At 39.9% G+C, this 27,912-nt stretch overlaps 1 protein-coding gene across 1 annotated transcript in view; it reads right to left on the bottom strand.

Moving 5' to 3' along the window:
• SI (sucrase-isomaltase) overlaps positions 1–27,912 on the bottom strand; it is a 511,413-nt gene that overhangs the window by 362,451 nt on the left and 121,050 nt on the right. The window contains exon 2 of the mRNA XM_073578947.1: positions 23,602–23,749. The gene's annotated coding sequence lies outside the window, so the exon portion shown is untranslated. The remainder of the gene's footprint in view (positions 1–23,601; positions 23,750–27,912) is intronic.

The following is a 27,912-nucleotide window of genomic DNA, read 5'->3' as shown; positions in this document are numbered from 1 at the left end:
TGGTGTCAATGTAATCACTGCACCCTAGATTAATTCATTGAGAGGTGTAGTTTGTAAAAATGTGGCCACTTATGGGGGTTTCTGCTGTTCGGGCACCTCATGGCCTCTCTCAGTGGGTCATGGGGCCTGCAAATCTTAACAGTAAAATCTGGCGCTTCTAGTCTTCTGAGCATTGCACTCTGTTAGGGTTGGTGGAATGCATCTAAAAATATATAATAATAAGGTGCATTTGCCACCCGGGGTCCACCGTGCATAGATGCAAAACTGCAGCTAATGTGAATAAGGGCAGAGCGGAGCTGAGAGCAAGGACGGTAAACACACTGAGTTAAAATTCACTCTGTGTGATCAGAGTGCAAAGTACCTTACTCTGTTACTCCACAGAGCAGTAGAACAACTGAGAGCACGCTAAGCTATGCCCTATTAAACATCACAGGAGCATAATGGTAATGACGCTTGTTGGGGTCCCTATAGCTATCCCCCCAGGGAGTCTAAGCTAGTGGTTGAAGCTGCTCTGACACACGGTGTGCTTTAGCATGCACGCCTGAGGATGCCCGTTGCAGATGCTAAGTTCAAGCAGGAGTTCCCACCATACCTGCCGATCTAGAAAAACACTCACAGTACTATTAGCGGCACATGTGCACACAGGGTGGTAACATATCAACCAACACACCAAAAACATGTGATCGATGCGTGCTCCAGAGGACCTATTTTACGTTGCTGTTCAAGTCCGGTCAGACAGGACCTTGCTAGTGGATCAATCCAGAACTGCCATGTCACCCGAGCAGCTGACGACTGACCACCAATGAGAAGTCGCCTCACAAGCATGCTCAATACAGTGATTTCTGGACTTAGTCCCAGGAACATCTGTTCGCCACTGCCTATTGCTAGTTACTATAGCTTTGGCTGCAGACTCAGCAGTAACTATGCGAACAGCACAAGTCTGAGCAAGACACTGGGACCGACGTCTTTGCTGAGCAGAACCCACTGTGGCAGAAGCTGCATGGGAGACTGCAGAGGGTTACACAGTTTGGGATATATCCAGTGCAGTGGAAAAAATTATATGGTGTACTTCCTTCTATTACCTTTATGAAAATGCAAAACTTGGGGCTAAAATAACATTTTTGTGAGGGACATGTGATTTTATTATTTTCACGGCTCCAAGTTATAAACTTCTGTGAAGCACCTTGGGGTTCAGGATGCTCTAAATGCATTCCTTCAGGGGTTCGTTTCCAAAATGGGGTCAATTATTGCAGTATTTCTACTGTTTAGGCACATCAGGGGCTCTCCAAGTGGAACATGATGTCAACTAATGATTCCGGGAAATTTTACATTTGAAAAGTCGAATGACTCTCCCTCCCTTCTGAATCCTGCCGTGGAGTCAAACAGTAGCTTTCTCATATTGGGTATTGGCGTACTCAGGAGAAATTACACAACAAATAGTATGGTGCAATTTCTCTTGTTCCCTTATGAAAATGTAACATTTGTGGCTACAAAAATATTTGTGAGGAAAATGTGATTTTTTATTTTCATGGCTTAACTTTATAAACTACCGTGAAGCACCTAAGGGTTCAATGTGCTCATTCCACATCTAGATCATTTCCCTGAGTGGTCTAATTTCCAAAATGTTATCACTTGTGGGGAATTTTTACTGTTTAGGCTCATTAGAGGCTTTCCAAATGCGACATGTCATCCGACAATTGTTCCGGATTTGCATTCAATAAGTTGCACCTTTCCTTCTGAGCTCAGCCATGCGCCCAAACAATATGGGTTATTAACATGCTCTGGAGAAATTACACAAATTTTGATGTCTATTTTTTCTTGTTACCCTTGTCAAAATTAAAAACATTGGATCTGACATAAATTTTTGGGGAAAGAAAGTTTAATGTTCATTTTTTCCCACATTAAAAAAAATCCTGTGAAGCACCTGAAGGGTTTATAAACTTCTTGAATCTGGTTTTGAGCACCTTGAGAGATGCATTTTTTATAACGGTGTCACTTTTGGGTATCTTCTATTATATAGACCCCTCAAAATTACTTCAAATGTGATGTGGTCCCTAAAAAATGGTTTTGTAAATTTTGTTGGAATAATGAAAAATTGCTAGCTAGGCTAGGTTCATATTAGCGTTTCTGTGTGCAGCATATCATCTGCATGCACAAACGCATGCAAAAACACATGCAAATGCATGTTTACGCATCTTACGCATAACACCAAAAAAAGCTTCATGTACATTAATTTGTATGCATTTTGCATTGTTTCTGCGCATGCGTTCGATATTTCCAATGCTTTTCCAGTAGAGTTTCCTTGACACCAGACACCCAATGGGCATGTCTCATGAGATTTCTATATATAGACACACTGCATTGATGAAATTCTCATCTTTTGCTGCTGTAACACCCATTAAAACTTCACGCAACAATACATACATGTTTAAATAAAGAGATTAAAAAAACACAAGGAAACAGATAATATGAAACAGAACAATTTTTAATTAAAAAAAATTAGAAATTTAACGAATAAATAAAAAAAGAAAAATAATGGGATTTACTTTCGGGGTCTATGGAGGGAGTTACATTGTGGACCTGGGGGGTGTTGGACTGTGATGGTAGGCTAGGAGTGGTTGGGGAAGTTGTTACAGGGGAAGTGGCAGTCAATTCGAGGATTGTTCAGTCTGAAGTATGCATGCATATCGAACGCATGCGTAAGCATGTCCTTGCTTAACAATACATTCCCAAAGACAGTAATGTGTTGTTTTGACGCACTCAATCTGCAATCATCTGCAAGCGCATGGCTGCGCATAATTGATGCCTCAAAAAATGCAACATGCTGTGTGTGCTGCACACCGTGAAGCGATGCTTTCATATGCATCCACATGCAAACACATGCAAATGCATGTCCCTGCGTACAACATGTTAAAGATATGTAGACATGACATATGCGGATCTATGCGGATCATATGGTATGCACAGATACGCTAATGTCAAACCAGCCTAACTTTTAACCATTCCAACTTCCTAAAAAAGTGTGTTTCCAAAATTGTGCTGATGTAATGTAGACATGTAGGAAATGTTACTTATTAACTATTCTGTGAGACATCTCTCTGTGATTTAAGGGCATGAAAATTCAAAGTTGGAAAATTTGAAACTTTTCAAATTTTTCACCAAATTTCCGGTATGACATAAGTCATACCGAAGAAATGTTATCACTATAATGAAGTGCAATATGTGATAAAAAACATTCTCAGAATCACTGGGATCCATTGAAGCAATTCAGAGTTTTTACCTCATAAAATTATAGAGGTCAGAGTTGTAAAAATTGGCCTGTTCATTAACGTGCAAACCACCTTGGGGGGTAAATGGGTTAAATACTGTGCATGCGCAGTTTGTATTATGGCCTTTAAAAAAGTTACCTTCTGTGCATGGCACCAGTGGCAGTGCAATCACGGTAGCATCTATTTGCAAGCAATGCTCTCAATTTGCGCAAGCGTTGCCCACTAGTGGGTGGGGCTTGAACAGATTAATATTATCAATTGCAGATAGATGCTACTGTGCATGCGCCACCATCAGTGAATGGAGCTTGTGCAGATTAACAGTTTTGCTTGCATATACATTCTTTTGCCCATGTGCCACTGCTGGCACCATTTTGCTGGAGAAAAAAGTTGTCTCCAGGAAAATGGCATCGGCGGTGGCTCATGCGCAGTAGCATCTGTTAGGACGGCGGAACGCACTAAATATAAAATAACAGGAGGTGCATTCGCCGCCCGGAGTCCACCGTGCGGTAGGTGACAAGACCACTGCTGAACAATGGCAGATGCACCTAATCAATGAGGTACTGCGCTCGGGTTAACGTCACCCGAACGCTAAGGACGGCTCTGTGAGTCGCAACAGGCAATGTGATGCCGAGACGCGGCTCTGTTAATGTTACAGAGGCCTGCGTGTAGCGTTGCAACAGCGACCAAGAGTAGCTGCGGTTAGTGCAGCGCAGCGGCAGGTAAAGCCGCAGACATCGGCGCTGAGACACGGGCGCCGACGGACACTAGTGTAGGCGAGGATCATGTGGCGTGTAGCTTGCCACAAGCTGAGACAGACTATCCAACTCTCTGTCACCATTTGTAATATCCGAGGGAAGGGGTTTCATAATGCGTCAGTCACCAGTCCACACATCCGTCACCATACACACACAGCATAATATGCTACACTAGCGCATCGCCGAGCCGCCATGCGGGCTTTTTATAGCGATGCGCTTCTGGGACCTTCCATTAGTTTGGGAAGGACCAATGAGATCCGACGTAGGATCTGAGCATGTGACCCCTGCTCTCCAGTGAGAGGTCAAGTTGCGGGCATGCCCAGTAGCACGGCATGAGGACTTAGCCTCAGGAGCAGTTCCCTGCAGAGCAGGTTGCGCTGCTATTGATGCACCAGAGGTGGCAGCAACATCCAGGCTGTCAGAGCGAGTCTAAGCAGCAAGCCTGGCTTGCCGTGTTTGCTGAGCAACACCCGGAGCGGTCGAGGAAGCATGGGAGACCACAGGATGTCTGGCTCTGGACTCCCGCTGTGCAGTGCCAGGAATCCAACCCCTAACAGCATCTATGGGCATGCGATAGATGCTACTGAGCAGGAGTCACAGCCGATGCCATTTTGCTAGAGTTAAAATAGACCACAATATAAACAGCACAAGCGCAGTATTTAAAATAGGATGCAGGCCACTGAAAGTTCAGGGACCTGTCATTTAAGCCAACAAGAATAAAGGGGAACCTGTCAGCAGGATTGTCAACAGTAACCTACAGACAATGTCAGGTCGGCACCATTATACTGATTAAAATGATTCCATTCCTTGGTTGATGAAATCCATCTTGTGTTTTTTTTTAACTTAATTTTCAGATAAGGGTTAATGATATGCTCGTGACCTCTTGGAGGAGGACATTTTTTCTCTTCTCCAGCAAGATGGTGCTGCTGATGCCTGCGCAATAGGAGCTATCGGATCTCTAAACACACCGATAGCTGCTACTGCGCAGGCGTGATGGGCACCATTGATTTTTTAGTACTTGCTCAATAACTTCAAGAACAGTTATTACTAGGACACTAAATATGCTATTATGCAGCAGAGCAGGTGCCTCAGCTGGCACCTGCCTGAAGAAGGGATTTTTTTTCTTCAGTATGTACAGGTATTCATTATGCAAACTTGGGGGCAGGTCACAGAGGGATTAGTGACCTGTCAGCAGTCTGCATTTGAATACTTAATCACAGCACCACATGGCGACCCCCCCACAGGCCACCCCGGAGCACAGGCATATCATTCATTATCACCAAACTGAAAAAAAAATTAAACAAACAACCACAAGATGGATTTCATCAACCAAGGTATCATTTTATTCAGTATAATGGCATGGACCTGATACTGTCTGCAGGTTACTGTGCACAATCCTGCTGACATTTTCCTTTTAAGATGAGGCCCCAAAGCACGAGAATCTCATTAACTGAAAACTGCAAGCAAACATTAAACAACAACCACAAGATGGATTTCTTCAACCCAGGTATCATTTTAATCAGTGTAACAGCGCCAACTTGACAATGCCTGTAGTTTACTTAACAAAATTCTAATGACAGGTTTGTGTTATACTTCTCGCTTTTTCCAGAAGACACATAGGCTTCCTATTGTAGTCTGTAGAGAACTATCATTATATTATTATTATTATTATTATTATTATTAGCTATGGAAGAAGTCCTATAAGAGGGTAAGTGACATGGTGCTCATTCTGATTTACAAATACTGATATTAAATACTAACCACATAGTGAATATGTGAACGTGGTCTTGGTCATATACTCCACAAATCTGGCCTTTATGGGGGAGTGTCACGAAGAAAGCCATTTTTAGAAACAAGCCTGTATTCAATTTGAAAAATGCCATTGAGGAGGCGCAGTTAGCATGTGGAAGAAGGTGTCCTGGTCAGATGAGACCAACGTATAACTTTTTGGGCTAATTGCAAAATGCTATATGTGACCGAAAACTAACTTTGCATATCAGTCTAAAACACCATCCCCACAATTAAAAATGGTTGTGGAAGCATCATGCTGTGGGGATGTTCTTCTTCAACGGAAACAAGAAAGCTGGTCAGAGTTGATGGGAAGATTATGAAGCTAAACACAGGGCAATCCTGGAGGAAAGCTTGTTTGAAGCTTAGAGACTCTTGAGACAGTGATATAGGTTTACGTTCCAGCAGGACAACGACTCTAAACATGCTGCCAGAGCTACAATAGTTTATAATAAATCATATTCATGTATTTGAATCACCCAGTCAAAGTCCAGGCCTAAATTCCATTAAGAGTCTGTGACAAGACTTCAAAATTGCAGCTCACAAGTGCTCTCCATCCAATCTCACTGAGCTAGAGCTAGTTTGCAAAGAATAATGTGCCACAATTTCAGCCTCTAAATTTGCAAATACGGTAGACACAAACTCCAAAAGACTTACAGCAGTGATTGCATTGAAAGACGATCCATCAAAGTATTGACTCATGGGGCTGAACTCATGTCACAATTGGTATTTTTAAAAATAATTAGAAAACCATTAATAATTTTCTTTATACTTTACAAAAACTGTACTTGTTACTTTGCATTGTTATATCATTTAAAATCTCAATAAATACATTTAATTTTGTGGGTGTAATGTGAAAATATATGGAAAAGCTAACTTGGTATGAAAACTTTTTCAAGTCACAATATAGACCTGTATATGAAGGGCATTATATCATTGCCATTGCAGCAGGTCCAAAGTGCCATCTATACCTCCCTCTACATCTGAACTAACAGTAGACAGTGATAACTCACCTAGGAGATATCTCTCTTGTAATCCACCTACAAGTTCTCAGAGACGGGAAGTTAAGCTCGCATTCACAGTAATGCAGTTCTGATCTAACATATACATTGACTATATAGATTCTTTACGTCTAATTTTCTTGACATTGTAAGTTTAAGCTCAAAATGTGACATTTGACTCCAAGTGTCCCATCAACTTTGAAAAAATGAAAATGTTTATTTTTAGCATCTGTATTAATGTTCTAGCATGTAAATCTGATCTTTTTTTGTTAGTATGTGATTTACAAGGATAAGTACACCAGCTGTTCATCTCTAGCTTAATCCTTGGAGACACAGGATGCTTACTAAACTTCGGAAACATGCCATGGCTGACAAGCAGTGCAGGGCCTTGCATAGCCAACTGCTCAATCTTGTGTAAAGTACAACATGGCACCATTACTGTCTAACTGTACATCAGCAACAAAATTCATTAAAACTAATCTCTGCTTTCCAGATCAATACCTTAGTGCAGTAATTGCATTTTGCATTGGTTTAAAAGCATCCTAAATAGCAAAATGAAAGTACTCGCAGAAAAATAAGCCTAATTCACTGTCTATGCGGAAATAAACTACACCATCATTTACCTAGTCTAATTGCCACATTAATATACATTATTTTTATGGCTTTTACTTTTAAATACTAAAAGGAAAATCAAAATATCTAGGTTATTTCTATATAGATCTAATGAACATATTATGGCCATTTACAGTGTGGGCAGGAATAAAATGTATCTAATGATAAAAACCTTTTAAATGCTTTACAAAACAGTAACATATATGTCTATTCCAAGGTCAGGCATTTACAATAGACTAGTGAAGTTATCATTCACATAAGGTTACTTATTGTTGGGTCCACTTTGTCATCTAGAGTAGTTGCATAATCTAACACTGCGCTGCCAGGTACATGACAAAACTGATATCCGTAAAATCTACTGAAAATAAGTCAGATTTTTTTCTGCAGCCGTCATGGCCAAACCCTTGACTTTGACTGTACTACTGTGACAAAGGAAGCTATGTTCTAGTGAAATGCAATAACACTGCAGAATGGGAATACCCTTTCATAGAGGATTTGTTACTTGCCATAAATGTATATTTTATCCACCTGGTCTGAATGCTGCTGTATGCATACTCCCGAATCTGGAGTCATTTTTCTTTTGCTCCTGCCCCTCGTTATTACTAAGACATGGCCACCTTTTTCTTTTCTGTAAATCTAGTCTTTTTAGCTAGGTACGCATGGCAATAAACTCTTGTTTATGAGAGTCTTTTTGAAGACCATGATGAGTTGTCATATATATATATATGCAAGAGGGGGACATATCTTAGAACCTGAGAGACAAGAACAAGAAAAACACAATGCCAGTTTCAGGACAACAGCAACATTTAAATTAGGCAAATTACTTATTTATGGTAAATGACAGCTCCACTGTAAAGGTACTGTCACACTTAGTGATGTACCAGTGATCCCGACCAGCAATATGATGCAGTCAGGATCGCTGGTACATCGCTAAGTGGTCGCTAGTGAGCTGCCACACAGGCAGATCTCACCCGCGACATGGCTGGGGATGGGGGTCGCTACTTACCTCTCACACTAGGAGATCCTGCATCCTCCCACCCGGCTCCACGTGTCGCTCGTCGCTTGTCTCTCCACAGGAAGCACTGCAGGAAGCTGACGACGAGAAACAGTCCAGGACGTTCTCGCGCGATCAGCGATTACCAGCGGGGGAGCGGGTCGTAGGTAAGTTTCACACACAGTGATATCGCTAGCAATATCGCTATAACGTCACAAGTTATAGCGATATTGCTAGCGATATCGCTTAGTGTGACAGTACCTTATGGATTACTGATATATCAATCTTCATCTTCATGGAACAATATACTGTTATTGTAGTGCACCCATGAAGTTTAAGTAGACTAAAAGACTAGAAGACTAGAACATAACGTGCATTGAAAAAGTGTTCACCATTTTTTTATGTTCCACCCACAAACTTAAATGTGTTTTTGCGGAATTTTATGTGATATGCAAAGTAGCCAGTGTTTTTGACGTGTAAAGGAAATTATGCATAGTTTTCTAATCATTTTAACAATTTCAATCTGAAAATTGCGATGTGCATTTGTATTTAGCCCCTTCTTCTTTTATACCTCACTTATTCAATTGCCTTCAGAAATCACATAATTAGGAAATTTAGTCCACCTGTGTGTAATTTATTCTCAGTATAGCTTCACCAGTCAGATCAGGGTAAAAAGTAGTAGAGAAGAGGAAATCGGGGTTATGTAATTAAAAAAAATAGCTCAGGCTCTGAACATCTCATGAAGCACTGTTCAATCTATTATGGAAAAATGGAAGGAATATACCACAACTGCAAACCTACCAAGACACCTACACTGACATTCTCTGGTCACTTTGGAGGAGCTGCAGAGATCCACAGCTCAGGTGGGAAAATCTGTTCACAGGACAATTATCAATTGTGCATTCCACAAATGTGGCCTTTATGGAGGAGTGGCAAAAAGAAAGTAATTTTTGAAAGCAAGCCATTAGAAGTCCCTTTTGCAGTTTGCATGTAGGGGACACATCTAGAATGTGGAAGAAGGAGCTCTAGTCAAATAAGACATAAGTAGAACTTTTTAGGCTAAATGAAACCTCCCTGAAAACACTATTGACATCATCAAACAAGATAGTGGCAGCATTATGCTGTGAGGATACATTTTGTCAGCATGGTGTCATGCATTGCCTTGGGACTGTGGGTGCTAGCAAGAGTTGAGCAAATTTGTTCGGATTCCCTTTTTTCAGCAAGCTATAGCGCTTACCAAATAAGCTGCAGAAGGAACCCTGCTTCCTGGATCACCAAGGATGATCAGCTGATCGGCACCATAGCTGCATGTGTCTCAGCTGTATCACAGTCACAGCAAATGCATGGCTAGCCTGTTTGTTGGGTTCTCCATGCACGTGCTGTGACTGTGACACAGCTGCATCACAGGCAGCTGCAGCGCTAATCAGCTGATTAGCCGGCGCAATCCAGGAAGCCGGGTTCCGGATGCAGCTTATTCAGTAAGCGCTAAAGCTTGCCAAATAAGAGGGAACCCAAACAAATTCGCTCAACTATAGTGCTAACCAGGTCCCTAGAACTAGGGGCGCTCTAGTCTATCCCTGTCCCCAAGATTACTTCTGAAGATGGAGGTGCTGGGTTCATGTGCCTTGCCATGTTACTATATCAACCGTAATCTGTCCCCTTCCCCACCCAGGGAGGTGGGAAACCATAGTGTATATGATAACATTAACCACTGCAATAGAACAGATTAACTCTTGCACTGCAAGAAGGAAAACACCTGCACTGTTTAATAAGATGGTGAAATACTTCTTACCAGTGCAGAAGTTCATGAAACTGGATGCCGAGATCATGAGGCCCAACTCTATCCCAGTATCCCCATGACACAGGGACAGTGAAGCTTGTCAGAGTTGATGAGAAAATGGATGGAGCTAAATACAGGGCAATACTACAGGAAAACATGCTAGAGGCTGCAAAAAACTTGAGACTGGGGCAAAGATTCCCCTTTGAGCAAGGCAATGACCCTAAACACACTGCCAGAACTATAATTTTATGGTTTAGATCAAAGCATATTCATTTGTTTGAATCACCCAATGTCTAGACCTAAATCCCACTGTGAATCTGTGGCAAGACTTGAATACTAGTGTTCACAAACATTCTCCATCCATTCTTACTGAGCTGGAACTAGTTTATAAAGAAGTATGAGCAAAATATTTAGCCTATAGATATGCAAATCTGGTTAGTGTGTACACCAAAAGACTTCCAGAGGTAACTGCAGCAAAAGGTAGTCCTAGAATGTAGGGGGGCTGGATACAAATGCACATCCCAATTTTCCGAAATATATTTTTAAAACAATTATGAAACCATGTATCATTTCTTTTATACTTCCAAATACTTGTTACTTTGAATTGGTACAGCACATAAAATCCAAATAAAAAAAAAATTAAATCTGTGGATGTGAAAAAGGTGGAAAAGTTCACTGGGTATGAATAAGTTTTTGAAGCACTGTATATGTATTTAATCTGTATTGGTATGACGATAATTCACTTAAGAAAGGTTACACCTGCATATATAGTTTTTAGCATGGCAATATTTTAGCTAAAAGACAGTCTCCTATCATTTTATGCATGCAAGTGTTGTGCAGATCTATGCATCTTCATAGCTATAGACTACATACAGACTGTGTGAAATTTGATCTTTCAGTCATATAATACTTGTTCTATCTGCCTCATCCTCAGAAAGAAAATGAGTGAATATTTATAGGAGGGTAACCTCCCCCTTTACTTTCCTCCATATACATTAGACCAGGAGTGGGCAACTTATTTTCACACAAGAGAATTTGACTTTTACGAAGGGCTGAACCAATACATTGAAATGAATTCTGTCTATTACTAACAGTAACATATTATTATTAAATGTTAATTTTATTGTTTATTGTTGAGCAGAATAAAACCATGCAATTTACTGATTTTGAAAAAGTTTATAAAAATAAGTAAATCATACTACTCATGCTATTCATACCTTGTACTATAATCAACAGCTCCTCCAAAAACTGTATGATGTCCCCAAAGCAATTGCTCATAATATGATAGTCCCACAGCTCTGCACACAGTACAGTGGACTCCATAGCCCTCATTCACATTATGATGCCCCAACAGGCCCCCTAACTCAGTATGATTGCCCCTAAAGCTCTGCACACAGTTTACGCCTCCTTAGCCCCCCAAAATTGTGATTACACACAGTATAATGGCCTCTACAAAGTATAATTGCCCACAAAGTCCACCGCACAGTATAATCTCTAACACAGTGTTATGGCTCCCACAGACTTACAAAAAGTTTGATCTCACACACACAATTATAAAATCTGCGCAGTATGATTCCATATAGCTCCCTACATACAGAATGATGACCCTCACAGTATGAACCTTCGTAGCCGACAATACATTATGATAGCCACCACAGTATTCAAGCAGTATGATGGCCCCCACATTCACCTATAAACAGTTTAATGGATGATCACCCACAATATGAACCACACTATCATTCCCCTACACAATGATGACCTCCAAAATATGACCCACACAGCCCTTCAACAAAATATGATAACCCCCATTGCACCCCCAACACAGTATGATTCTACACAGCTCCCAAACACATAATGATGAACCCTACAGTATTAGCTACCAAAGTCTCCAACACAAAATGATCCAAGTATTCAAATTACAGAATGATGACCCCGACAGTATGATTACCCATAGCCCCAACACAGAATTAATTATGATTTGATTCCACAGTAGGATCCTTCATAGACCTTCAACACATTATGTTAACCCCACTACACTATGATCCCCACAGCCCTCCAACGCAGAATGATGACCCCATAGTATGATCCCCACATCTTCCCCAACACAATATGATGTCTACCACACAGTATATTCTTCCACAGCCCCCAAACACCTAATGATGGAATCACATTTTCTTCCAACAAGTGAATGACAAAAAAAACAGATAAACACTCACACCTGGCCCCAGTTCCTCTGCTGCACTGCTGTATATGTTCTGCACACTGAGGATCCACAGCAGATGTGGTCTAATGATGTCATCATGCCTTCTGTACTGAGACACTCAGTTACACTAGCTGAATGGTGGAAGACAGAGCTGACTTCCTTCCTTCATTATTATGTTCACCAGCATCTGAATCTCGATGATACTGATACTGATAAAATTGAGATATGGGATGGAGAGGGGAAGGGTGGCTGTTGTGTGCAACCCCCAGGCACCTGCTTCTGGCCATTTTGCTGTCCCAGACTGGGAGCCACATAGAAACATTCAAACAACCAGATGTAACCTGAGTTCTGCAGGTTGCATAGGTCTGCATTATACTAATATCGGCAATATCAACTGGTTTGGATGACAATGTAATGTATATGGAGGCACCAGTCAAATGATTGTTGGGGAAGATGTTATTAGATAATGTCTGATTTCAAATTGCTAATCCATTTGTTTTCTTGGAAATAAGCCTCCAGCAGAGAAGTATGTTGGCGGTTTTCTTGTAGAGACATAGAGGACAAAAAATCACTAGACAAAATGATTTATCCTTTGCTTGGGACAGAAGGCCTAGAAGGGTGTTTGCTGAATGATTGGCAAAAGCATTGTTCACCTGACAGCCATCTAATGTGTATTAAAGGCTCAACTCATGACTGCATAGCCAAACTGCATAGTGTTTGTTCTTAATCTGTAAACATGAATTCTTCCAAATGTACAAAACTCTTAATAATATTTGTAATCCAGAATATTGCCATAGATTTGTTTTTTTATTTTAGATGCATTAGAGAAATTAGAAATGTTGTAAAAATGTACAATGCCCTTAGTCAACTATGTAATATTCCTATGTGTCCAGTCAAGGTCTAACCTAAGTGTGAGTTTTATGTGAATCACAAATTCTTGAGCCTTTATGGTGGCTTACAGAGTCTCCATGAATTCATATTTTGGGTGACACTTTATGGTTCTTCACATTGTTCATAGCTGAATTATACGGTACATGGAAGTCAATAATAATCAAAGCTAACCACAGCTACCGTACTAACGAACGTTAATTTCTGTACTAAGTGAATCATTACAGAATATAACTTGTATCTGTGTAATATGTCAGCATTATTAGCAATAATCTACCAAAGCACAAGAGATAAAGGTATATTAACACAATGTCAACAGATAAGAAGCCTATGTTGTAAACCAACTAACCCTTGAAACTTACATGCAATTGCTAACATTATGAAAGATTACAGTCCTACAAGCTAATCATACACAAAGGAATTGACAGGTCAATGTCTGTAGAAAATATTGAGGTATAATCAAGTGAGCAAATCATTCAAGACACCGATGCTCATAGAAAGCTACTCTTTTGTGGCCACCGCACTATTTATATCAATGAAAATATCTGAATGGTCTTGTTAGGTGCCAGGATTCTCCTGCTGACTAGGGTAGATCCCAAGCCTTGGCTGCCTCTGTGGTCTCCCATTTCACTCCGGCCGCAGTTGAGGCTGCTCAGTAAAGAAGTCGGTCTCAGCATCTTGCTCAGACTTGTACTGTTCGCTTGGTTACTCCTGGCCTTCCAGCAAATAGACGCTCTGGAGACCAAGTCCAGAAATCACCCTACTGAGCATGCTTGTGTGGTGACCTTTCATTGGTGGTTGCTCGTCAGCTGCTCTGGTGATACAGCAGCTCCAGATTGGTCCACGGGCAAGGTCTTGTCTGACTGGACTTGAGCGGAACATATAAAAGGTCCTCTTGGGCGCACGCCAGTGTGCTAGCATCATGTGTGTTGTGTGTGAGAGTGGACACACTACCACTCCAAGTGCACGTGTGCTGCTATTATAACGGCGATTGTGTGTCTAGGCAGGCAGTTTAGGGTGGGAACTCCTGCTTGGCTTAGCTCTGACTCTGAATCGTGTGTGCGGTTAGCACAGCTGAGTGTCAGAGCATGCACAACCACCAACTTAGACTGCTATGGGGGGTTAAGCTATAGGGACCCCAACTAGCGTCATAATTGCTCTATTCCTGTTTCGTTTAACAGGATACAGCTCTTAGAGTTCTGCTATGCATTACCGCTCTGTGGAGTAACATAGCTAGTTACTCTGCGCTCTGTTCACACTTGGTGATGTTTAACTCAGTGTGATTAAAGTGCTTTTTTGCAACTTCGCTCCATCATTGTTCACTAGCTGCGGCTTAACATCACTGCACGGTGGACCCCTGGTTGCGATTGCACTTCATCATAATTTATATTTAGTGTGATCCGCAAACTCTAACAGGTCTCCTCTAATTAGAAAGCTTCTTTACCAATTTCTTCCCTACACATTATAGACTGCAATTTATTTATAATGTGGATATTCTGGTAAGATCACCAAACCATTAATATTAATAGGTGCATCCGAATAGCTTGAAAAGGCTCTAATTAGGAAGCACCTTTAATAATATCTGTCCTACATCAACTTGTATACTGCAATGAACTTACATTTAATATATTCCCGTAGGGTGATCCCATGTAATTGCATTTTAAATGAACACTTACCTAACTCTATGTAATTTGTCACAGTAGTAATGTGGCACTTACACATTTTTTTGCAATGTGTCTCTGGATAACTACAATGAATGCACTTTGTCCCAAAGATAAGAAAAGCGCTAGACGACAGAAATTTATTTGCCCTAAATGTCCACAACATGAGGGGAAATCAATTATATCTACTTTGAAAATTATTGTTTTCAAAAGACAACATCTCTAGTTGCCTGCTAAATGAAGATGGAAGTCGCCATTGGCAACTCCCTCCTCGGAATCTATGTGGTCCATCAATAAGGATTCAAGTCAGGACGAAAAAAGTAATAAATAGGGTTAAAAAGGCTGTGCTGCTTCCAAATAGTAATATGTAATACTTACAACATAATACTAAGTTTATATTATAAAATAATAAAAGGTTAAACTTACATAGAGATCAGCAGCATATAAAGTTTAATTTACTCCATAAGTATACTTATAGTAAATAGATTATATATTCAGTATACATATATATATATAAATATATGTGAATATATATATATACTAGCTGAAGAGTCCGGCGCTGCCCGGGCATAGTAACTAACTGTGGTTAGCTATAGCAAATTATAATTATCCTCCATCCCATAGTCCCGTGCCCATATACCCATCATACATATCCACCATCCCAGATGCCCGTGCCCATATACCCATCACACATCCTCCATCCCATAGTCCCATGCCCATATACCCATCACACATCCTTCATCTCATAGTCCCATGCCCATATACCCATCATACATATCCTCCATCCCATAGTCCCATGCCCATATACCAATCATACATATCTGCTGTTCCATAGTCCCGTGCCCATATACCCATCATACATATCCTCCATCCCATAGTCCAGTGCCCATATACCCGTCACACATCCTCCATCCCATAGTCCCATGCCCATATACCCATCATGCATATCCTCCATCCCATAGTCCAGTGCCCATATACCCATCACATATCCTCCATTCCACAGTCAACCATTATGACATCATAATGAGCGGCGGGGCTTGCAACCTATGATGACATCAGCGTCGCCATGGCAACCATTGTGACATCATATTGAGGGGCAGGGCTTGATACACACACACTTTTTCCCCATTATGTAGATAGGGGCAAAATTGTTTGGTGAATAGGAACGCGCGGGGTTAAAATTTCGCCTCACAACATAGCTTAGTATGCTCTCGGGGTCCAGATGTGTGACTGTGCCAAATTTTGTCACTGTAGCTGCGACGGTGCGGATGCCTATCCCGGACATACACACATACATACACACATACATACATACATACACACTTTGAGCTTTATATATTAGACTAGCTGAAGAGCCCGGCGCTGCCCGGGCATAGTAGCTAACTGTGGTTAGTTATAACAAATTATAATTATCCTCTATCCCATAGTCCCATGCCCATATACCCATCACACATCCTCCCTCCCATAGGCCTGTGCCCATATACCCATCATACATATCCTCCATCCCATAGTCGAGTGCCCATATACCCATCACACATCCTCCATCCCATAGTCCCATGCCCATATACCCATCACACATCCTCCATCAGATAGTCCCATGCCCATATACCCATCATACATATTCGCCATCCCATAGTCGAGTGCCCATATACCCATCATTCATATCCACCATCCCACAGTCCCGTGCCCATATACCCTTCATACATATCCTCCATCCAATAGTCCAGTGCCCATATACCCATCACACATCCTCCATCCCATAGTCATGTGCCCATATACCGGTCATACATATCGTCCATCCCATAGTCCCGTGCCCATATACCCGTCATACATATCCTCCATCCCATAGTCCAGTGCCCTTATACCCATCACACATCCTCCATCCCATAGTCCCGTGCCCATATACCTGTCATACATATCCACCAACCCATAGGCCCGTGCCCATATACCCATCATACATATCCTCCATCCCATAGTCCAGTGCCCATATACCCATCACACATCCTCCATTCCATAGTCAACCATTATGACATCATAATGAGCGGCGGGGCTTGCAACCTATGATGACATCAGCGTCGCCTTGGCAACCATTGTGACATCATAATGAGGGGCGGGGCTTGATACGCACACACTGTTTCCCCAGTATGCAAATAGGGGCATTATGACATCATAATGAGGGGCGGGGCTTGACGCGCACACACTTTTTCCCCAGTATGTAGATAGGGGCAAAATTGTTTGGTGATTTGGAACGCGCGTGGATAAAATTTCGCCTCACAACATAGCTTAGGGCGCTCTTGGGGTCCAGACGTGTGACTGTGCCAAGTTTTATGGCTGTAGCTGCGACGGTGCGGATGCCTATCCCGGACATACACACATACATACATACATACACACATACATACACACATGAATACATACACACTTTGAGCTTTATATATTAGATATATATATATATATATATATATATAATATATGCATTAGATTGTAAGAAAAATAAGTTTACAGAACATATAGATGATCAATTTACTACAGTATATACAGGGTGGGCCATTTATATGGATGCACCTAAATAAGACGGGAACGGTTGGTGATATCTACTTCCTGTTTGTGGCACATTAGTATATGGGAGGGGGGAAACTTTTCAAGATGGGTGTTGACCATGGTGGCCATTTTGAAGTCAGCCTTTATTTTTTTCAATGGGAAGAGGGTCATGTGATACATCAAACTTATTGAGAATTTCAGAAGAAAAACAATGGTGTGCTTGGTTTTAATGTAACTTTAGTCTTTCATGAATTATTTATAAGTTTATGACCACTTATAAAATGTGTTAGATTGTCAATGCAACCCTCTTCTCCAACTCTTGACACACTGATAGCAAGACCGCAGAATAAATGCTATTCTAAGGGGGTCAGATTCCTTGTAGAAATGCTCAGAACTGACACCCTTAATGTGGTGGTGTGCCACCTTGCTGGTAAAACTCAGTGCATAAAGAGGGAAACACATCATCATGTAGCAATTTCAGATATCCAGTGGCATTGATGAAGAATGACCCCACTATCTTTGTACCCCATATATCACACCATATCATCAATTATGGATGTCATCTGTGAGCATTCCCACGTGAACAGTTTCCTGGAAAGTGGATTGGTCGTCGTGGGCCAGTTGAATGCCACCAAGGTCTCCCGATCTGACCCCTAGACTTTTATGTTTGGAGTCATCTGAAGGCAATTGTCTATGCTATGAAGATACGAGATCTGCAGCATCTGAAACAATGGATACAGGAAGCCTGTGCTACCATTTCTTTTGCGGTGTTGCTATCAGTGTGTCAAGAGTAGGAGAAGAGGGTTCTATTGGTAATCTAACACAATGGGCAGCACTTTGAACACATTTTATAAGTGATCATAAATTTGCAAATAACTCATGAAAGAATAAAGTTACGTTAAAACCAAGCACAACATTGTTTTTCTTGTGAAATTCTCAATAAATTTGATGTGTCACATGACCCTCTTCCCATTGAAAAAAATAACGTTGGATCCAAAATGGCCAGCTTCAATACCGCAGCCATGGTCACCTCCCATCTTGAAAAGTTCCTCCCTCCCATATACTAATGTGCCACAAACAGGAAGTTGATATTACCAACCATTCCCATTTTGTTTATGTGTATCCATATAAATGGCCCACCCTATCTATCTATCTATCTATCTATCTATCTATCTATCTATATATGTATTAGTTTGTACCAAACTTGCTTTCCACCATGGAATAGAAAAAAGGGCCGTCTTCACACTCATGTGAACTTGGTCTACTCCTAATATTGCTCAAATATATATTATTTTATTTTAAATACAGCTAGCAATGCCATAAGTGCTTTCTGTTCTTGTGTCCTTGGCTGCATGCCGCCCATTTGGTACAGGTTCAAACAGTGGGCACATTTATATGATATCATATAACACTTCTTCCTGCATGTATAATAACTACATTTCCCCAGGCATCTCCACCATCATTGATCTGGTCTTAGTAAATGGATCTTTCTTTCAAATCATATAGTAAAAGCTCTAATGCGGATGCTTAATTGCAAACTAACAAATATCCAGTAAGTCAGCTTGTGTCAGAAGTCACTGTTTTTTGATTTTACAAAAAGGCAGAGGGTGCTAAGGTTCTCTTACGGCAAATAAACATTTCTTCTGCCCCACATACTACAGCTAATTTGTCCCTATTTGTTATGCTTGATGCACTTTAACTGCATTACTCACTAATGTAGTGAGAAAGATCAGGTCCTAAACTAGATTATGTATGGCAAGGATTGCACTTTGTATCTCTTCCCTGTTGACTCCTCATAAAAATATGACCTTTCTTTGACAGCTATTACGTATTAAATAAATTGCTGAAGTTTACTAGATTAGTGACAATTATTATTAATATACTTCTCGATTCAAAAGTCTAATGACAAATGTGATAAATGTGGTTTAGAGTCAGTAACTTGTCTGCTGCAGCAGTAAATAGTTATAATGAGGGCTGATATTCTTCCTGTCACTCATTAACACCAGTGTTTGATTTTTTAGCTGACTGTGAATTATTTACAGAAGATGGTGTGAAGGTCCTATAGGTGTGGAAACAGGTTTACCTCATCTCCAGCTACATAATTGATAAACAGGCTCTAATACAATTTTATTATCAATTGAACAAAGGTTTGTTCAGCCATGTCTCCTAATGACTCCTTCGGCTGACCAGAGCATGCTCACATTTAAATAAAGAGATTGATTGATGTTACTAGAATCACAGGCAGCATTTTTTAGCCTGAAAAAAATATTTGAAAATGGTGGCTTGGAATGAGTTGACAAGGATGATTACTCACAGACATAGATCTCTGCTCTCTTCACCACCTCTCTCTGCTTGATTGTCAAGTTTCTCCTTATGTGGGCACATAGAGAAACCTGGGTGTAAAATGTACCCTGCCTTCTCTTTAAATGTTTTCCTTGGTGAATATGTTTTACGTATATTATAATATACACTGTATTTTAGCTACCATTAGAGCACGGCCTGCATACCCAACACTAATATAGCGTGCGCAGGTTGCATCATGCACCCATAGGAGGAGCTGACTGGAGGGGGCGCGGCAGGGGGCGGAGCTGCATGGTGGACATGTGCTGCGCCTTCTAACGCAAGTGTGAAAGTAGCCTTAGACATACTTTGATAATGACATGATATTGGGTCCCCACATTTTTCAGTTGCAGCGTTTATGCTTCAAATTTGAAAAATAATGGCAAAAAAAGAAATTTTAGAGTGTTATGGGAAAATCCATGTCAACAATTTTTCATAAATATTTAGGGCATATTGTTGCTGTGCCTGTTTTTCAGGTCTGTTTAGTAGTTTATAATTTTCATTGCAGTTCAATAACCATTGTAATCACTACCAGTTTTACAGCCCTCTTTATTCGTTGAGTATTGGTACTGACTATAGTCCTTTGACCCCTAAAATGCTGCTGTCAATAAAGACTACAGCATCTGGATGGTTATGAGTGTGTGGGGGGCTCCCTCTTTAACCCCATAGACACCTTGAGAACTTGATTGTGTAGTCTTGATGTTTGCCATGGCAATTCATGGCCAAATAATAGCCTTAAAGTCTGACGGCTACCGTGACCTGTTCAGAAGTTAGCAACATTTAGATGGTTAAAAAAAGTCTTCATTCTTGTTATGCCACTTTTCATTAATTCCTGAAAAGCACCTGAAGGGTTAATAAACTACCTGAAAGCAATTTTAAATATTTGGCAGAGTGCTGTTTTTAAACTGGTATCACTTTGGGTGTTTCTAATATATAGGACATCCAGTCACTTCGGAACTTAATAGGTCCCTAAAAAAATAAGTTTTGCTAATTTCCTTGAAAAAATGAAAAATTACAGCTACATTTTTAAAACTTCTAAAATGCTAGCAAAATAAAACAACATTTCACAAATGGTGCTAATGTAAAGCAGATATGAGAGAAATGCTATTTATTCATGTATTTATGTGGTAGGACTATCTGGATTAAAAGGGATAATCATAAAAGTTCAACAATTGCTAATTTTTGGATTCTTTTTTAACATTTCTGATATTTTTATGAATGGATGCAGACAAAATCGACATAAATTTACCATTGTCATAAAGTACAAGGTGTCATGAAAAAACAGTCTGAAAATCACTGGGATATGCTGAAACATTCCAAAGTTATTACCACATAAATTAATATTGGTCAGATTTCAAAACTGTGGCCCTGTCACAAAGGGATTAAGTTAGAGTAACTTATATCATAATGCTATTATGAACTGAATTGGATTATTGCCGGTCGTGTCGATCTTACGAGTTGGCTTGTCATTCGGTTTCAGGGCAGTAAGTCTCTCACTATCCATTAGTCTCTGTAAGTCTAGGCTACAGCTTGCAAAGAGACAACAAATGCCCCCAAATTCTAAAATATTTTCTCCTATCTATAATGGTATCAATTTCATATGTGAACATATAGTAACACAGACTTACTAATCTAGTGCAAATGCTCAGAGTGCATTTAAACTAATGGACCAATACTGTTAATCTCCTAACGGCTGCATAGAAGCAGATTGACATTCATTTAAAAGTCTATTTAGACAGTTTGACCACATTTCTATTAGTGCAGAATGATTGTTCACATGCTCATTCTGTGCTTATAGAATGTCATTGTATTCAGCAACACATGTCATGTTTATACAGGATGATGTGCTGCCAAGAACGATCATTTTTAAGCAAACTTAAAAATAGTTTCACCTGAAGAATGAGCATGTAGACAGGCAGAATATTTGGAAACAAGTATTTACAACATCAATAAGTTGGGAGTAAAGGGCCTGTCACACTAAGCGATATCGCTAGCAATATCGCTGTAACGTCACTGGTTTTTGTGACGTTATAGCGATATTGCTAGCGATATTGCTATGTCTGATACTTACCTCCGACCGCTCCCCGCTGGTTATCGCTGATCGCGCGAGAACGTCCTGGACCGTTTCTCGTCGTCAGCTTCCTGCTGGGCTTCCTGTGGCGCCGACGAGCGATGCGGGCGGGAGGGTGTCAGGATCGCCTCGTCTGACAGGTAAGTAGCAACCCCCGACCCCTGCTATGTCACTGGTGAGATCTGCCTGTGTGGCAGCTCACTAGCGACCACTTAGCGATGCACCAGCGATCCTGACCGCGTCATATCACTGGTCGGGATCGCTGGTGCATCGCTAAGTGTGACAGTACCTTAAGTATTCCCCTTGACAATAATCCATTAGTCTTAATGCACCTTTAGACAATGCAAACTTAAAAAAAAACCTAAGACAAATTTATCACATGGAGTGAAGGTGGAATAAAACGGCAAATTTTGAACATGTTTGGACAATTTTGTCTGTTATTAAACCAGCCAGAGACAAGGAGCTCTTTCTAATAAACAAGTAAATATTGTGATACCTTACGTAAGGGGTGCAATTTTACTTATCTGTCTGGGGCAAAGAATATCTTGTCGTAGCCATAAAACCATCTCTTAGTTGGATAACTTTTTTGCATCTAAATGTTGGTACAACAATTTTAGCAAAGTCCAACACTTGGGGAAAAAAAGAACTTTTGTGTTTATTGTTGCAACTGGTAAAATACATTATAACACATCCCATCTGGCAACTCATTTCAAACTAAATTTATTTATCAAAGCATGCCAAAACTATATTTTTAATTTTATTTGAATGTTTGACATAAATGCGTTAATAAATCAGCTCCAATGTAGATAAAAGACTTGTCAGGATTCAAATGTGGAAATGGGTCAAAATAAAAAGCATGTAATGCAATCCAAAAAACTAAATTATGTCCTGTTTAAGCAATGTTTTTGATTCTGTTGTTACCATTTTAGCACATCAACATTAGAGTTTAGAAAATTACCATTAAACACTACGTTGCAGCTGATAACTGCTGCCCGATCGACAGGCAGCATACATCAGTTCACACACTGGTTGTATGATTGTTTTAAGTAAATTATATACTATAAAAACTGCCAGGAAACAAGTCACATGGGCGACTAATTGACAAGAAGCCACCAGGACCGGCCTTTTCAATTAGCCACCTTTGTGGCTTAGTCCTGGCAGGCTTTAAAAGTATGCTTTTCTCTTTTATGCTGCAATCATACTGCCAGTGCCTGATACATGCTGAAATGGAGATCGAGCAGCATACATCAATATACTACACTAAACTAGGTTGCAATAATAATAATAATAATCAATAATCAATTTATTGAACACTCAAAATTCTATATTTGGATGTAGCACACAAATCACCCTGCAAATAGTAAAGTTCATAATAATAAGACAATCTGCACCCACACTAGAATTAGTCAGTCTCAAGAAATTAAGGCATAATTACAAAAAAATAGAAAAATAGTGTAATTATATTAGAACATGGCAGGATTGACTGTTATACGGTTAGGTAAAAGTTGATTTGCAATTAACTTTTGTTTAAGTAATGAATAACATGAAATGCATGATCAAATCTAAGCAGGAATTACTTGTACTTTGCTTTGATTTTTATTTTCAGAATAGTAAGAGTATATTTTATAGACATTTAAATTCACATTTATGTATGTTTGTCTACATTTATATTACTATAATAATGACCATCATCCTTACTGTGCCAAGCTGTGTTTTCCCTTCTCTTCTGCTGCTCAACCAAATGAAGAGAACTTTAAACTTGCAGAGATGTGCTTTTATACTCCCGGGGCTATTTGCTGATTCTTTGTGGCCAAGTGTGCTAGATAATCAGTTAGTGATAATATATCTGTAAAATGAATTTGAAAAATCATTAACATGGAAAAATGTTGTCATAGATAAGGTCTTTTAGTTAATAATCTTTCACTAAAGAAGTAAACAGGTTACCTAAATGGAATTTTAGAGGGAAATTCTTTGCGTTATTTGATGTTTAAATTATTTTAATATTATGTTTTATTTTAGCCTGGTATATACAAATTAGGGATTCAGTCAGTTGGACTACATGCTCTAGAAATTTTAATTTAGTAACAATTCATCCCTAAATCTGCATGACAGTCCATTTTGCTGCTATTATTATTTCCTTTTGGATTTTTTTTCAGACTATTGAATGGACTGTTAAAATGCATATGTATTACAATCCTATAAGTCTGTATTACTAGACAGACATTAACATTCTATAGGGAGGAAGATAGTGACTACACATGTGAATATGTGTGTTAGAAATGCAAAAAAATGCATTCATTTAATGATCTGTTTGCCTTTAAAGAACCTTTGATCCTTTAAATCTTTCTAAGTATGTCAGTAACTCAATTTAGTTGTATTAATACACTTAACTATGGCCATCTTCCTTGGTTTCCATTGCTATTTCGGTCTTCCTCTGGCCCATTGGACCCGTCCTCTCTTTTGAGACCACTCATCCATTAATGTAAGCCTATAACGCTTCAGAGGCTCCATATGTTTTTATTGTGAAAACAACTTCAAACATAAAACCCTGTTTGATCCAGACAGATTGATTCTAAGCAAATACTCACATGAGCATATAGCATGGCCAAGGGCAATCTGATTGCTATAGGGTTGCACTCTGCCCAATATTATACTATGGGGCAGTGCAGATCTGGAATTTTTTCTCAAGCCAATTCAACATGAGAAAACATGTGCGACATGCTGTGGATGTCTCCAATAATCAGGTCATGCTCACCGACTTAGCTCTATGGGTGCGTGTAATATATTATACTGCACTTGGATATCACCTGAGTACAGACTGAGTACCCTAAACATAGAGAATGAAGAAGATGAAGACAATAAGTTTTACATCTTCCCCACACCTGTGCTGCAATTATCTCATGTAAGAAAATCAGATAACACTAAGGGTGACACTCAGATCAATTTCTGACAGTCTGATACAAGTGACATTAGCATAATTGGCCAGAAATCTCTCATGAGATTGGCCATGTGTCTCCAGCCTAAGCCACGTGACTTAATAGATGATAGAGGCGACTCTGTAAATCTGGGAGACTGAAATGGGTAAGTATTTTAATACAACTATCCTGATAAAAACCCTCACCCTTCTGAACCTTTTATCTTATCTCACCTGGTGGATCTGTTTACTAGAACTACCTGTTTTATACTGCACTTTTCCTGATCTAGAGCTTCTTGTTACAGAAATGTTAAGTCTATGGGGAACATGTACTATATTACTCTCCCAAGCTCTGTACTGTTTCCATTTTGACTATGTCCTTTTTATCAACCACCTAGTAGTATTACAATCCAACTTTAACAACTTTATTATGAAATATTTTATGTGGTATTTCCTAAGCAATTTAAGAAATTCTAAAAATTGAAAGCTAAATACAAGTTGACTCCTATGGATAGCAACATACACTGAACAAAAATATAAAAGCAATACTTTTGTTTTTTTGCTTCCATTTTTCATGAGTTGTACAAAAGGTCTTTTACTCTAAAATATTGTTTACAAATTTGTCTAAATGTGTCTTTGTGAGCACTTGTCCTTTGGCATGGTAATCCATTCACCTCACAAGTGTGGCATATCAAGATGCTGAATAAACAGCATGATTATTGCACGTGTGCTTTAGGCTAGTCAAAATAAAAGGCCACTCTAAAATGTGCAATTTTATGACACAATTAGAGTTGAGTGAATGTCTTTGGTTCCCCGCCCATTTGGCAAGCTATAGTGATTGCCGAATAAGCTACAGTGGGAATCCGGCTTCCTGGATCACGCCAGCTAAACAGCTGTTCGCAACCGCAGGTGCATGTGTCACTGCTGTGTCACTATCACATCACATGCATGGAGAGCCAAACATACAGGCTCTCCATGCATGTGCTATGACAGTGACACAGCTGCGACACATGCAGCTGCGGCACCAAACAGCTGTTCAGTCGGCACGCTCCAGGAAGCCAGGTTCTCAAAGTAGCTTATTCTGCAAGCGCTATAGCTTTGCGAATAAGCAGGGAATCGATAATATTTGCTCAACTCTGCATAAAATACATTGCCACAGATGTCGCAAGTTTTGAGGAAGAGTGTAATTGGCATTCTGACTGAAGGTATGTCCACCTGAGCTGTTGTTATTAATTTCTCTACCATAAGCTATCTACAAAGGCATTTCAGAGAATTTGGCAGTACATCAAACTGCTTCTTCACAACCGCAGACCATGTATACCAGCCCAGGATCTCAACATCCAGTATTTTCATCTCTAAGACCAGCCACCAGCCATGTGGACAGCTGCTGAAACAATTAGTTTGCATAACCAAAGACTTTCTGCACAAACTGTAAGTAACCATCTCAGGTAAGTTCATCTGCATGCTCATTGTTCTTATCGGGGTTTACACCTGACTGGAGTTCGCCATTGTAACTGACTTCAGTGGGCAAATGCTCATATTTGGTGGTGTCTGTCATGTTGGATGGATGTTCTCTTCACAGATGTATACAAGTTTTTTCTGTAAAAGGCAGATGGCAGACTGAGTGTATGGCATTGTGTGGGTGAACGGTTTGCTGATGTTTTAAATCAAGTGGCCCATGTTAGTTCTAGGGTTATGGTATGGAAAGGTGTATGCTATGGACAGCAAACTCAGGTGCATTTTATTGATGCCATTTTTAATGAACAGATATACTGTTACAAAATCCTAAAGCCTATTGTTGTGTCACTCATCCATGATCATCACCTCAAGTTGCAGCAAGATAATGAACAACCCCATGTTTCAAGGATCTGTACACAATTCCTGCAAACTGAAAACATTCCAGTTCATATATGGGCAGCATACTCACTGGGCATGTCACCTATTGAGTATCTAATTTAACGCATATAACAGCATGTTGAGGTTCCTTTTACTGTGGCCAGCCAGAGTCACTACTGTGCAATATTCATGATGTCTAATCAGTATCTTAATATGTCACCTGTGACGTGGATGGATTTTCTAGGCAAAGCAGAAGTGCTCACTGACACACATTAAGACAAATTTATTATCAATATTTGATAAAAAAGGACTTTTGTGTGCATAAAAAAGTCTCAAATCTTGAAAAATGGGACACAAAAACAAAAGTGTTGTATTAATAACTTTATTCAATGTATAAGTTTTCTATGTTCCATATATAAGCAACACTGTGTTTAAAAAACCTATCTTTAGGTCAAAAGTGACCACTTTTTGCTTTTATTTCATTTCTGCTGCTCACCCTGTCAAATATGAGAAGAAGTGGGTAAAAATGGCAACAAAATTTGCCCCACAATTTCTACTGAACATGGCAATACTCCATATGTGGCTGTGCAGTGCTACTAAGCCATGCAGAGAGACTTGGGAGGAACGGAGCACTATTTGCCTATTGAAGTGAATGGATTTGTTCACGTCAGTGTGTTTCCATGGACCATGTGTCTGTGCGCAAAACACGCTGACATGTCCATTTTTTAATGTCAGTCTGGGCCATAAAATGTCCCATACTTGTGCATACACATAACACACATTGATGTCATCCATTTGACACACATCTGCGCCGGAGAAGAAGTGTTACAGTCAGCACTGTTATCCAATGCTGGGTGCTGAACACAGCTCTCATCATTCTCCTCTGCTCCGCCGGCAATTGGCACGAGCAGGGGAGAGTGATAAGAGTTACATTTAAGTAATAAATGAGACAGCAGGCAGCGGCTGATGGGACTATTACTCCCATCAGCCTACCCCTGCTGCTGTTAATAACTGAGACAGCAGGAGCGGCTGATGGGAGTATTCATCTGCCGCTACTGCGCTGTAAATAAATATGATAATTTAAAAAAAAGACATGGGTTCCCCCCTATTTTTGGTAACCAATCAGACAAAACTCACAGCTCACTGCTTGAGCAAGGCTGGTTATCAAGAATAGAGGGTTCAGACACTAATTTTTTAAATTATTTAAATAAATAAATAATTTAAAAAAGTGGAATTGGGTCCTCCAAATTTTTAACAAC

Source organism: Dendrobates tinctorius, unplaced genomic scaffold (genome assembly GCF_039654945.1).
Source record: "Dendrobates tinctorius isolate UK_male_01 unplaced genomic scaffold, ASM3965494v1 ptg000060l, whole genome shotgun sequence".
Lineage (NCBI taxonomy): Eukaryota > Metazoa > Chordata > Amphibia > Anura > Dendrobatidae > Dendrobates > Dendrobates tinctorius.
This window is presented reverse-complemented; position numbering and strand designations above follow the sequence as displayed.